This window comes from Hyposmocoma kahamanoa, unplaced genomic scaffold (assembly GCF_003589595.1).
Source record: "Hyposmocoma kahamanoa isolate Upper Pololo Valley unplaced genomic scaffold, ASM358959v1 89, whole genome shotgun sequence".
NCBI classification, from domain to species: Eukaryota; Metazoa; Arthropoda; class Insecta; order Lepidoptera; family Cosmopterigidae; genus Hyposmocoma; species Hyposmocoma kahamanoa.
Window position 1 is genome coordinate 4,356,410 of NW_020654520.1, and position 16,135 is coordinate 4,372,544.

Here is a 16,135-nt window from a genome sequence, read left to right on the forward strand (position 1 = left end):
CTTGAACGAGTGAATGGAATATTCTTCATTTCACATTAAAATTACAAAAACAAAATTAATAATACAACAGAACAGGGGACCGTATTGCTAAGTATTCTCAAGAAAGCTGTGGATAGAATTGTAAGAAACGTAAACTACGAAATTTTTAAATATGCGTATAAATCAATCCAATGCACCTGATGAGTAATGAATAGTTCATATGCGAAGCCCTGACCATGATAAACCTAAAACGTACTAAAAATCCCACCCACAAGCAATGATGCATGTGCAAACAATACACAATTCAATACAAATACATATATAGTAACAATACACCCATAACAATACGAATAAACTGTTACAGCCTCGACACTATTGAAAGACCTTCGACTCTTCGACTATATTGGGTGCATGACGTGTATATGAATGAAGTTTGCGTGACGCAAGCGTGAGGACTTACTAATTTTTTACCTAGTGATAATCTTTTATTTATGGTATTAAATGACGGGACGAACTCGTGGGTCTGATGGTAGATAGCGGTCCACAGGCCAAACCCGAGACAGTCGCCTTGGTGTCAGTGGCCTATGACATGATTCTAGAAAAAAGGCCGTCGACACCATCCCGCCCGGGTCAGCGGGTTCGGTCTGTAGATCCCTTACGCCTATCTCTAACAGTTGTAATGTCACTCAAAGATTTAAATCGCAAAGATCTGAGGGGCACAGCCACTGCTCCTGTTGCCCTATGACAAAAAATTGACAAATCCTAAGTGCCTGTAGTTTCACCAGCACTGTTACCCTTCAAAATCTCAAACTAATACCATGGACCTTGATTCTTGAGGACTGCCAATTGCGATACCAGAGAACGTAGTCGGGTATTTACCCATTCTTCTTCTTGTCGTATCGATGACACACATTACGCTATTGTGGCCCACAACTCAGCCACGCCGACCGCGTCACTAGAAGCTGCCATTAAATCCTCAAGCGTGCAGGTGTTAGGGCACGCCGGGCACGATATGAGGTGGGCAAACCTTCTAGTACCTACTGGTACCTACACTAGAAGTCGCGGCGAGGACCCAATGGCTATTTTTGTAACTACTTAATTTGTTTTACGTTGACAAGGTGTAATTTATTAAACCTACTCTAATTTTAGTGATAACAAACAAAGCAACTAGATGGCGCTTTTTTGACAGATTTTTATGGATAGTGCCGGCTATTCTTTTTTGTTTAGGACAAGCGCCCTCTACCCATGATAGGAAGGGTTAATTTATAAATTAATTTGCAACACAAATGCCATCTATTGACACACATATTTGTTAATTACTCCACTAGTTGGTTATAATTATTAATATGAAGATCGAACACTTAGAAAAAATTCCTTCGATCCGGCCGGATTCGAACCGACGTGTTCTAGCAAACGATATTAGACGTTATTATAACAAACTAGTGGAATAATTTCACAAAAAATGAATGAATGAAATATACTTTTATGAACATTAAAAATTACAATGACAAAACAGAACAGTAATGCAAGTATCGTAGAGTAAGATATTGTACAATAGGCGGCCTTATTGCTAAGTAGCAATTTCTTCCAGGCAACCTTAAGCAGACAACCTAAACTGAAAAACCTAACTGAATATCAAAACAATAAATATTTAAATTCAGTGAATAGCGACATCTCTAGTCGGGAGCTGTGAAGGTATCTAACAGGGTGACGAAATACTTTCATAGAGTTCTCATAGATGGCGCTACGGCCAAAAATCCTTGAAAAACCAAATACAAAGACACGACAACAGCCACGTAGAAAAATTCGTGAGGTCCGCTGGTCCGTTCCGTGGCTTAGTTGGCATAGCGTCTGCCACGGTTTGCTAGAAGACGTCGATTGGTATCCGACCGGATGGAAGGATTTTTTTCTAAATTAATGTTTTTTCTTTGTATTAATTATTGTTTACTTTTATTGTTTTGTTACGTTTATTGTACAATTATTGTTTAATTGTTATAACAAGGAAAAAAAACTGACTACTTATATTTCATATTAAAGAGGAATTAATCTATATCCACTTACATAATACAAACTACTTCCAGGCTATTGCTATTGATCAGCGCCTAGATATAAGACGAGATTTTGACCTTTTTCATAGTTACGACTTGTAATATGGAGATTAGCAGTCTTCTTGAGTTGAGATGAGAGATTTTCACACAGGCATTCGCACAGTAAAGCATGTTATATCCCATCGGAAATTCAAATGTCATATCGATCAAGATGATAGTGACAGATTGACTGCACTACGATACATTAGAGTGCATCATGCAATCTATTAGGTAAGTGGAAAAGTGGGTATTGGCGGAATTTAAAAAGGACTTTTAGTGGTAGTGCAACGTGCAGCGAAGCTAGGCAGTATTTTTATCATACGGTCCTAGGGTGGTAACGAGATTTTTGTTTTATTTCAACTCTCCGGCCGCGAAATTCGCTCTGTAACCACAAACTGCAGTTTTATAAGATAAATATTTATAAATACCATGACAATAGATAAATATGAAGATGTTACGTTTTATCCATATATAAAGCCAAAGCAAAGACGTGTGGTTTTTTTAAAATAAAAATTGACGAGACGAATCAAGTCATGTACATGATGATTGATTGCAGTGCCACTCAGAGCTTTAAGTCGCAACTATCTTAGGGTCACTGCCACTGTATCCGTCACTTTGAGACATAAGTTGGCAAGTCGCATGTGTATTTTCACTAGCACCTTTAGCCTTTAAAACCGGGAGCATTAATGCTTGGCGGCAGGAATAGGTAAGGTGGCAGAGTACTGCCACCTAGGGAAGTATCCCTGGATGAACTTTTTCCCAAGTAGCTCTTAATTCATTCATTCATTCATCCACTCACTTCATACACTTCATTCATTCACTCTAGTGTACGTAGTAGCCAGGTACAATTGATTAGTTCCATCGTCATATACATGAGATGTATAGTCAAGAACACACGAAGTTTGCCCGTTTGACCTTAGTACATTACGTATCGGGAGCGGCATTGGGTTGAATTGAAACGTTAAGTCAAATGAAACATTTTTTATGCATCCAAATCGCGTAGATTTGTTTTTTTTTTCAAACAGACGATTTAGGCTCTTTCCTACCTAACCAAACATGGATACAAAATCTTCGGGGTACTAATTGTTGGCCCAGAAACAATTTGAAACCACCCAACATTCAATGTACACAGGATGGACAAGCGCCTGGATTTTAACCCAGTGCTTTATTAATGCCGAGTTTAAATCAGGTTAAAACCCATTAATGCCCGAAATTGAGGGCAAAAACTAGTTTTCATTAAAAATTTGTAAATCGAGGTTTGTTCAAATGTTACAATATTATTACAGAATGTTTATTGCTTGGTGAAATATTTCGCTTCTCTGTTGAATCGATTAGCTTTGAAATCGCATTGAAATTAATGGATTTAAAAATCGTTACACATTCGAATCGACTTTACACACACAGTATTGTGTAAAGTTGTCCCTTTTTCGTCTAAATGAATTTTTTTACATCGAATTCCTAATAAGTACGGAATTATAACAACTTTCGCATATTTTACATGTAATCGTTTCCATCTACAATTTTGGGCAGAAATGGATTAACACCTGGCGCTTTGGGTAAAAACCTGGTTTAGACCCGAGCGGATTGATTGGCTTTTAAACCACTGCCCATCTCTATGAATGTTTCTGATTGTACCAAAAGCAACCTGTGCAAATAACCGCACCCTGATGGGTTCCGGAAGCCCACACACTTCGCAATTTGGAGAAAACCTCCCTCCTTATCGGCTTCAAGTATAATGGAACGTGTCCGAAGGCGCGCAGCACAAAAAACAAAACACTATCGCTCAAGGTGTGAATTAAACAATATTTTTTTATTATTGTCACTTTTATTTTTAACCTTATCACGTAGTACTAATGGCACTTCTGGATAAGAATTGAAAACATTTGCAAACTATCGAGCTCTACATTATGCCATCGTAAAATAAAACTAAAGCAGTAGGCCACAAAGTGTATAGTAGTATTGAAAAAAATTGAACACGTCTTTAAAAGGTAAAAGAGACTAAAACAAGTTTTCACTTTCATTGACAAAGTTCTACAAATTTATGTTTGCCGTTAAAAAAATGTGACTCACCGAACGTTGTAGAGTTTTATTGACATTCAGAATTTTTCCAATGGCTAAAATTTAACTTTGCAGCAATTTGTTCCTTTTGTCAAAAGATAACCCACGCGTTTAAATAAACTGTAAGGCTTTTATAACATTGACTTTAAAGGGGAAAGTGTGATGTAATGAAATAAATTATGTCAATAATGTTTTTTACGAGGTTTTGCGTTTTCGCAATTGCTACGTATTAAACATTAAATTATCCTTTTCCCGAACTGAATCGCGTACAGTTATTTAAAAAAGAAGGTTCATAAAATATCTTATCATTTCCAATAATGTTTAAGCCAATTTCGGCAGTAATTAAGAAGAGTCGCCGGAGGACAAGCTAGTTAATCTGTTTTCATAGATCAAATTTATTTTTTGTATTATGTTTAGGTATTTACTATTAAATAACGGTTTTATAAAAAAATATACGATACACCTAAGGATCTAAAGAATGTGCTAATTCATTACACGATAGGATATATTTTATCCGTTCATATAAAATCCCAAAAAAAGACTAAAATAAGAGTCTAAAACGGATTATTTCGTAATAAAATATCCAACTTTGCTCATAATTTTTATACGGATATATTTCTCTTTAAGTACTGACTAACTTTAGTAACTGAAGTCCTGCTTGACTTGACTATATCTAACTTTGTAAATAATTTTTATATCGAGATATTTATAGTACAGAGAATCTTCTAAATTTTGGTTTTCAACTGAAGCCCTGTAGTTATTAAATTCATATTAATCCAAAAAAATTTAAAATTGCCCAGCGGTTTAGCGACATGCCACGCCGTCCGCTGCTCCCACAGTTGCCATCGGGCGCTTGTTAACGTCGGATCTGTGTCAAATTTCTCTGCCTGTTCTCATTTTAACCATATTAATTTAAAGTGCTCGGATTACGGGACGCTACAGGCGCCTCCCCCCACATCTCACCTACTAAAATCCAGTCTTGCGTTCAAATACACCGCCTTAAAATGGATCTTTCATATTGCGATAATAATAACTCATTTATTCGCTTCAAATAGGGTACGGGATATTATACATGTTGATGGTAAAAATTAAATCAGCACTTAAACCTATTCGGCCTTCTTAAATAAAAGCATGCAAATACAAATACGTGGGGCGCACTATAAGTTTCCGGAATGAATAAGAAAAAATACTATAAATGGTCAGAAATGAGTTTACTGTTTCTCAAAATATTGTCCGTTAGCGTTAATACTTTTTGATACGAATGAACCAATTTTGAAAACATTTCTGCCACTCCTCCCGAAACATATTTTTCATACTCTTCGACAGCCTCTCCAGGTGATGAAAATCGTTGACCGCGTAACTGGTTCTTAATTTTTGGAAATAAATAAAAGCCACAAGGACTGTACGCGGTATGGCTCATAAGGTCAACGTTGTTCAACTTAAACAATTAATTTGTCTGTCTGGCCGTGTGAGAACTGGCATTATCGTGGTGCAAAATGATATGGCGTTTACGGTTATTTTTACTGAGTTTATCAATAACTTCCGGCAAATAAATGGTCGTGTACCAATCACTATTCACAGTACAACGATTTTTTAAAGCAACAGTAGTCACGTCTTCAGTTTTATTAAAAAAAGAAGCAATGATCCGCTTAGAGGCACTTTGCACGCGCGCAACGTTGGTTAGTTTCGGCTCGTCTCGAAAGACTCATACGCTTGATTGCTGCGTTGTTTTGGGATCGTAACTATAAATCCATATTTTCTCACCTGTTACTATGTCTCACACCAAATTTGACGCCCCTTTGAATCTGGTAAGCATGGCATTGCACCGAGTGACGCAATCCGTTGTTTGAGCCTCAGTCAAATTGTGTAGGATCCACCGAGAGTACAGCTTTTCACACCCAAATGTTTGTGTAGTATTGATTGTATTTGACTCATGCCTATGCCGAAAGATGCATAAATCTCATGGTATGTCACATGCTTGTCTGTTTTAATCATACGGGCACAACATCGATGTTTTTGTTGGTCATAGCAGTGGACGGGCGACCATAACGAAATTCGTCACTGAGATTCACACGACCGCGTTTGAATTCTGCAAACCAGCTGTGCTTCATCGCCAAAAGCAGTTTGAAGCCGAGCGAAGCTCCGCTGAGCTGTTAACTTACACTTAAGGTCGTAGAAAATCATACTGCGAAAATTTTCAAGAGTTAAATTCATGGTGATGTAGACAACCAATTTCTAAAATGACGCCACAATGTAAAAGCAAGCGACAGTCAGATGGAAGAAACTGTATTCTACAGCCAAAGAGTTCCATTTTCAAATGTTGTAATTACTTTTTAAATATTGTTTATGTAAGTGGTCAGTTCCGGATACTTATAAATAGTGTGCCCTATGTAAACAAATAATACACTGATAGATTAAGACTCAATGTTAAAACAATAATTAGACAATAAATTGATAAAGTTACTTGATTTAATACAAGATGTCATAATCGTGTATGTCATAATTTAAAGGAAATAATTATAATTGTAAAGAAAAATGTATGCATCAATTAATTAGTCCTTATATTTCATGAATTCGTCAACCGATTAGAACAAATGATCAAAAAGCCACCTACGCAATTCGTTTTCGAAACTAATCAATGGAAGAAGCTTAAATCGATCTGGTATAAGATTGAAATTTTTTTTCACACATAACGTACGAGTTATTTTGTAAATGTTTTGTTTTGGGTATTGTACCAAGCATCACATAGTTGGGGTTCCTTAGACTTCTGGCAGTTACGTCCTTCGCTATTATGAATTTTGATAGATTAAATTGATCAATGAACGTTAGCAGACGGTAAGATCTGGTGTAGACCTATTTATGACCAGTAACGACGACTTGCCTTCATATTTATAGGCAAGACAACCTTACCTTACACATGAATGCTAAATCTGTTATAAAATTTAAATAATATTCCAATCACTGCTATAAACTATAATAAATCATGTGAAACATACAACATATTCTATATCACTGATGTCGCATTCAAAGGACATTTCCGGGTATTCCGTACAACGTCCAGATGACGTTACAAATGTCGAAATGTCCCACAAACCGGTTTGGTAAGTAGCGAAATAACTTCTTCAACAGGACATATTAACCGAGAGCGATAAAAGCATACATTAATGCAGGCGCTGCAATTATATGTTATCTTTACTGGTATTTATTTGAGTGTTTTTAAAGTTTAATTGTTTTATTGACAGCAAAATATTATTTAAGTCGCATGTTGAAAAAAAAATTGAAAATGTTTTGTATCAAGTGATGACTTGAAATGATATAAGCTTGACACTTAGTACTTTAGATCGTTTTTATTGTAAGACGCATAGAGTTGAATTTAAATCTAAAAGCCAACGTTCAGGCTTCTTTACACGTCTCATGATCACAACTGATGATGACTTGTAAAGAACCCGAAATATTGGTATAAAGTGGATTTCCCTGCCTTCAGACTTATTTCCTTAACGTTTTAACTTGAGCCTTTTCAAGGTGAGAGTGAATAGGCATTATGTAGGTGTGCAACATCATCGTTATTGAGTGACAATGCATAGTGATGCATCGTGAGAGATGGAGCTCAAATGCGCATCTATTTTTTACAAAATATCAAATATTCAACTTTATATCATATCAATGGCAATAAGACTTACAGCTCAGAATTACGGGGCGTATTTGCCATCCATGTGTGCTAGACGTATATGGAATATTAATGCTACGTTTCAAAATGCTTTTCCACCGGCGAGGCGAAACGAGGAATGAAATTTGCGTGGCAAAATTTCAATTCTCTCCTAACGCAACTTTGGTGGAAATGGTCTGCATTGACGAGGATGGGATACTGAACCGTATAGCTGCCAAGATAGAGTATTATATACTTTGCAACGGAAACACGATGTCTCGCGCATGCTCGCGATGGTTTTTAATATCAATAGCGATATTGTGGGGTACGTACGATTTCAGATGTAAAAAAAAGATGGCTACATCTGATTCTTCTTCCGTTCACATATTTCATGATAACACTTTACGGGACACGTTGCTTCAGCCGGGTGTTTATCACTAGACGAACAGATAGACAGCACGTCACTATTCACAACCACAGTGCGAGCTCGCGCAAGCTATTATTGGCATTTTTTGGTGGAAATAGGCCGGCGATATTTCAATTTTCGTCTACACCTTTACGGTGAGGCTCCTTTGGTTCACCCTAATCTACAATATATATGTATGTATCTGCGATTGTGAACCGAAAAAAATATCATTTCCAATGTGTAACAATCGCGAAAACCTAAGAACTTTATATATTTTGAATATTCAACAAACAGACTTTCTGACCCGTTAAGCTGTAAAAGTCTTGTTACGTTGCTTAACCCGATTTGCATGTAAATACAGCCTTGCCGATGATGTCACTTTTGATGTTTGTTGCACCACTGCTGTTAAGTAGGTACCTAGTATTTTTGTTATGCAATAAGGCTTCTTTAAATAATTTTGCAGCAAAAGATATAAAGTTTGTCTTTAAAATGGATTTCATACAACAAAGAATAAGATTTAAACAAAAAACTATCGAAGTAAAACCTTTGAACATAACTGTTTTAATAGCAGCAGTCCAGTCCAACCGGTTTTGTCAGAGGGCGACATGGGCATTAGAGAGAGATCCCCAGAAATATTTGAGATTAAAAGCTCTGAGTGGCACTGCAACTGTCACTGCAACTCTTTCATAAGGACCTCTACTGCTACTAATGTCTACATTAATATGCTGTTATATAATGAATAATAAAAATTTAAGGTTTTTTTTCTCTGTGCCAATCACCAGAAAGGATCGGCAGTCCAGCTTTACGTAATCTATTTGCCATGCAAATAAATCGCAAGCCGTCACTGTGCGGTACTTTCTCCAAAAGCCTAATTTCTCTTTTTATCCGTAACACTTATATTTGATTTACTCATCCTTTCGCTAAATGGCCTTTTGTTTTTGCGTGATGCCTCTGAGATTTAGAAGATACGTGCATACTTACTTTTACAGTTTTGCATGTATTTATGTAGGTACCTTCACAATGTTATATCTGTTTGAGTTAAAAACTTCTTATAGTTTTGTTTATGTAATGATTATCTCGTTTTCGCTAGTGTTTCAAGACCGAGAAAACTACAAACACCCTTTAGGCCTAACGTGGCCTTATTATACTGTCATATAAAAATATGGTAGTGTAATAAGGCCACTTCTGAGAAATTACTTTTCAGGAGAGAGCTTCAAAAATTCTACGAGAGTTACAATTTGTATACGTAATTTGTTTCATTTGGCTCTTTAAAAAAAAGTTAATTCTTATCATCTCTATTAACTTCAATATTTTCGTTTTAGTTAATTATGTTATGGCAATAAAACATTTCATAATGATGTATTTGGACCGTTATTAATGTAATAGAGGTGCCAAAACAGTCACCACAAATCCATTAGTTTATCTTTTATATCAACCGCGTCGTTTCAATTTGCCCACGTTGCAACAGCAACCAAGGTCCGATACCCACGTTCTGCAAAAGCTGACCATTCTAGGAAATCGATCAAGGTGAACGACGATATCGACAAGGATTTTGAAATTTGTTAACATAGAGCAAAATATTTTTTTCGTCACACTTGCTCGTAAATAATATAATAATAATAATTTCTTTATTTTTTTTTTCTTAACATACAAGGTAAATTTGTATAAATGCTTACTGAATAATGAGTTTCAACATTAACCCTTATTTGCGAGAGACAACCCTTGTTTTGCCTGGCATAAAAATGCCTGAATTACAGGTCACCAGGTCCCCGTTCTTACATTTATGTCAAAATTAATTTTACATAAATTAGGCAGGTACAGTAAATCAACAATAAAATGGATTAAAATGGATTGTGATCAATTACTTACTTTAAATTTGCAAAATTGAATTAATTGCAACAAAATTAAAAAATTTGTATGATTGTATGGTGGCTAACTTGGCTATAATGCAGCAAATAAAAACCTCGGGCCTTTTTTTTCCATTACAGCCATGGTCGGTTAGGAGTTTTATTTAATTTTTAGCACGACATACTTCCTTATATAGGTCAGGTTCAAGTTCAAGTAAGAAGGTCACTTAAGTTCAAAACCAAAAATGTTATCTAAACAGAAATTATACATATACTTACTATTAAGAATTTCTTATTGATTTTTATTTATTATAATATTTTACGTATAAAAATTTTGCAAAGTTTTTTACAATCCCTCGTGGCTGCATGCGTCTTGGCTTTTTACAACATTCTAGTTCGAATTGTATTTATTATCTATGGGAAAATAGCTGGCTGGCCAACTATTGATAAAAAAAAATTCGCTATTTGAAAAAATCCATAAGTGTTATGATGAACAATATTGTATGTATCATAAACTGTAAAAAAATTCAAAACTCAAGTTATAAAATGCCCGCCCGGGCATACTCGCGCAGGTCATAGTGCCCTACTGGTATACCCTAAAGGTCGTGGTATACACTACAATCAAAACTAATGTAGAAAGATATGATATGGCTGTACATTGTAAAAAAAATATCGAATTCAAATTTTTTTTCCATATGCCTGAAATTTCACCAGCACCCTTAACTCTTCTAAACCAGAACGCAGAAATTCTCACATTATTGTTTGGTGGCAGAAATAGGTAAGGTGGCAGTACTTCCCTGGACGAACTCCTTTGCAAGGAGTTCTACTGTTACACAGATATACGTTTGACATGAATAACCAAATCAATTTAAAAAAAAAACAATAATATAATTCACAAGGAAGCACAATCATACCTAAATCTTAATTATATCAAACATGATTTTTATCAATTACATCGAAAAAAAAAAATTCCTTAACAATTTATAGCGTAAAGTTTCCTTATTTCTTCCTATTTTGTACAACATTGGCTTTCCGTTGAAAGGTTGTGTGGGTAGCCTTCTACTTCCTCTTCCCTAACGCGTAATTCGATTATATACGTATTCTTTGTATTAAAAGAGACCCACGCTCAGATGTGGGACGTGTATAGACATAACAAATACTAACGTATGTTCGTAACTTGTATTTATCTATCAACTTTCTCTAAATAATATTTATTAAAGTAAATAATAAACTTAATATACAAGTAAAGAAAACAATAGAAAGCTTCTACGTTTTACTATAGTATAACAATAGTACATTGTGAGATTCTATTACAAGCTCGAAGTCGTAGGTTTTTATAATCTAGGTGAAAAATATATTTGTTTTTCATCACATTTGCACCTAAATAGTATGTTTGCATGCAGGCTAACTTGACTTAAATGCCCCAAATAAAACCCTCGTACCTTTTCCTTCTCATTAGCGCCATGTTCGCCTCTCGCGTGTAAAAATTAATATGAATAAAATCAAAACAGGTGGAGAAAATTTAACACAGATCCGACGTCGACAAGTGCCTGATGGAGACTGACAGGGCAGGGGGCAGCACGGGGCGTGTCGTTAAACCGCTGGAAACATATGAATTTAATAACTAACTGAAGCACTCAGTTGTAAATCAAAATTTAGTAGGTTCTCTGTAATACTTAAAGAGAAATATCTCCATATAAAAATTATTTACAAAGTTTGATATATAATGCGGTTTAGAGCGGTTACACACGGTGACTTCTAGCAACGATGCAAAGGCGGTGCAAGCGCGCGGCTGTATCAAATAAATATTAACATGCCTTATTAATACCCCCGTCATAAAATAACCGAAATATTTAATGTACCACGATGCCGGACTAACCTAGTTCTATTACCTAGATTATCCTCTACTTACAACCAAATTAACGTTCGGATAGATATCATTTAACATTCTTCCCGAAATGTTTTCAAAAATAACATTCTCGAATCGCTTCCCTAGTAATTTCGTTCTTTGTTGTTCTTTTTGTTGCTTATTATTATTTTATTACAGTCAATGTTAAGTACATCTGTAATAGGTAGACATATAAGTACATTACTAATGTAACGTTACACTGTTATCTAAGAATATATGTACTACTGTTGATGGACCTTATCTGTAAAATAAAAAGTAAAAATAAATGCACTTGGGATTTATAGTCGCCGTTGTAACCACTATTTTTAATAGTAAATACCTAAAACATTACTTCTAGCAAAACAGTTTTTCCCGCTTCTCTTCTGGTGACTTGCCTTCTTCATGTGACAATTTCAAATCTGCCGTCCATTAACTAAAACGCGGTAAAGTGACACATGGTCAAATATCCGATTTAAAAAGCAAAAAATAGAGCTCAAAATTTCTCTTTTAAAAACAGTAAATTAGTTAACTTGTACGACTTATCCTAATTATGCATAGCTGAAATATCTTTAAACAATTTCAATATTATAAAACTGGGTTATGGTTTTTTATAATATCTCAAAAAATTATTTTGTCACTTCGCCCCATTTTAGTTAGCCGACGTCAGAAATGTAATTTGCTTACCTATGAAATATATATGAATCTAATGTTAAAATTTAAACTATAAAATAGTAAAAACTTCTGAATTAATGTATTCAGTTCAATACAAGTTTTTCTGTAAATCATACACCATTAAGGAATGGTAGAGCATATTTAGAAATTTGTTTTATTTTCTCAAGGTAAACATTCTGTCTGTCTGTCATTGCTAATTAGCACCCAGTCATTTCTAATTTATCAACAGATTATAATTGGATCTGTGCCCAGCAGTGAGACGTATAAGCATCAATGTCGATGCGCACAAAAAGGTGGAAATTATTAGTGTCACATATACAAAAAAAAAACAATAACTAAATAATAAAGTTATACGTCAAATTCACACGACTCTGTTCAAGGCAAAATGACTCATACTGTCTACAAAACAATAGATAACTTTGCACACGAGTTCTATATATACTTTGAGTATGTATGTTTTTCCTGAGTGTAGTGACGTCATTTCCTAGGGTACTAAGACGCTATCATAGGTTTCTAGCCAGTCTAGTCTATCATGGGTATAACGCAAAATGATGACGTCAAACAAACAAACTCGCTGTGAAGATTTATTAAAAGAAATCTTCCAAGATTTATTATGTACATACAATATTTACTTATTTTTACTTTAATTATTACGGACAAATTAATTACAATAATTAAAGAAACATTTTTAGTAATTAAAAAATAATTATATAAGATTACGATGTCCGATAAAGTCAATCGGTGACAACTTCTTAGAAAAGAGTATAAATAATTTATTATATATTGTTATTTATGTATATACATTTCAATTACGTGTGTATTTATTATTATTATTTTTGTATATTTTACTTTATTGACTATATCTATTTAAAACACGTTCATTACAAGATATGTTTTGGTTGTACCCCTTTTTCAACTCTTAAATTTCTGTCCCAAGGTTGTTTGGAAGAAATTACTACTTAGCAATAAGGCCTGTTGTACATTAGCTTAATAATATTTTATTCATTCATTCGGTAAATATTCTCCGTACCACTTATACAATCAGTGCTATTGATGGTACAGCAACATATTACACAATAATACAAGTGGTACCACCGGTTTTACAGTCAAAGTGAGATTATATTTAATTAACTACATCAATGACACTATTGGGAATGAAACTCAAGACCTCCAGCTTACGAGGTATACGTTCTTCCAACTACGCCACTACCAGTAAGGTAATATCAATCCTTGTGTTCTCTAGTGACTAAAATTCCTTTGTGTATATCCAGCAACTTCGAGAAACCTAAACCGGGTTATCTAAATATGTAAGTACGTAGTAGATAATAATAATATCTGTGCCATGGAGGCAATTTTAATTTAGTCAAAACTAGATATCCTAGAAACAAAAGGAATAAAATAGAAATACGGCCCAAATAACCTAATCAACCACCCTAAACAATCTAACTTAGCCTGATTTGGAATAGAAGAATACAATAGAATGATGTTTGTATTAGTATCCAAATTATTTAATAAATTATCGGGTGCTTCAAAAGATTTAAATTTTATTTAAAATGAAATTGCCTAATTTGTTATTTACTAAATGCTATATACAATATTGATGATTTTGTATTTGATATTGTAAAATGTAAATTTTAATCAACGTTCGTTATATTATATATAGGAAGTCAAAATCGTATTATTATAATTTATGATTAAATCTGTTTTGGTGAAACGTACGACCTTATATAATATAATAACAACGTCATTGTTAACTACATTTTACTTGCAAATAAATATCTCGTATTCTTGTATTAATGTTGGGGGAGATCCAGCAGTGGGACCAATAGGTAAAAAAAAATGTCAGACAATCGCACCTTTTACCTGGTTTTTAACTAAGGTATTTATTTACTACCCACTAAGAGTATCAAAACATTTACGTAAGTTCGTTCAACCGGGAATCGAACTCGAGACTTCCTCATCAAGCACTCCTAGTGCTCACCGCTGAGACATATGAACACTTCATTAATAAATAGTTTGCACGAGTTAGTGCTCATTTAAAACGTAAATAATTCCTATTTGCCTTAACATTCTGTAGAAAAATCCAGAAAGTTCCATAAACCAGAATTCGATGCGTCACACACGCCTCCTTTTGCACACGTCATTAATTAAGTTCTCACTTGGAACGCAATTCCACACGGCCCGTACATTTTGCACTCAATACTTTGCACACGGACTTTTGCGCACTGTACGGATGTTTAATTCCTTTAAAAGGCATTGCGCGTACGACTGTGCTATCAGTTACAATAACGAGTGTGATAGTGGATATAAGTGAAGTAACAATTTGATAACACCATTTATCAGTTTGTAAGTATTTTTGCTACTATTTCTATGTTGTTGGTTCGTTCATTGACCGGCCTTAGAGTTCAAGGTGTATTGTTTTAATTTCCTCATACGTATTACTATTCCGTAAAATTTAGCTTCATTACACTTCACATGGTTGTATGTATTTTGTGTATTTGTATTATTTATCGTAAGCCATGAATTTTCCAAGTACAACAAATACCCAATACGCACAGCCATGTCTATAGTGACTTTGTGAAGACAATTAATTGAAGCATTGGGTGTATGTAACAAGGGCGTATGACGTAAAAGTGACATTCTAGAAAATTGAAAATAAAGTTTTAATGTCTTGTAACTTTTTAATATTTATAATACGACTCTTATATACTTTATTATTTATTTGTCCTATGATTTAGCTACAAGATTCAGGTGTTATTATTATTTTAAAACTTCTTATCCACCCTTGTTGCAGTAAATCGGTAAATTAATGGGGCGTTCGTTTTGTTATTAATGGTTTTTATGGAAGTAAATTGTGAATCATTCTTATTTAAAAGTTACATTGAAAAAACAGAGTAATTTTAATCATTGCTTACTAATTTCAACCGATTTTAAAAAAAAGGAGGCGGTTCTCCATTCGACTGATTTTTCTGACATTTATGAATCGATTTTTAGGATCCTTTTATTACTGAGAATGGGGTACTTCAGTAGTGATCTCATTAAAATTTCAAGAAAAAATTTCATCTCTAACGGCGGTATATTAGGGGATGAATCTGGTTAACGGCTAAATTATAATAATAATGTTAATGTTTGCAGCAACCCATACAGTATCCAAATAAAAGTGACATTAATTATTTATCAACAATAGCTAATGGGCTGTAAAAATGTAAATAATATGTACAGTAGTAATCTATTAGTAGAATTTTCGACTTTGTAATAGCGTTGACAAAATCTAAAATTATTTTTTTTTTGTTACAGACAAGAGATATTGCTTTTGAAATACGACAAAACAAATCAATAAAATGAGTTCCAACGTGACTTGTGACAAAGCTGACTGCGTTTGCATCCAAACCGCTGGAAAAACTTGTGTTTGTCTTTGTAAAGACAGCACTGGGAAAATAGTTCGTTGTGATGACTGTAAATGCGTGACAGGAGACAAGTGTGTCTGCAAATGTGACAACACTGCATGCGTTTGCGTGACTACTGGAGGAGCCTCTTGCATTTGCGTATGCA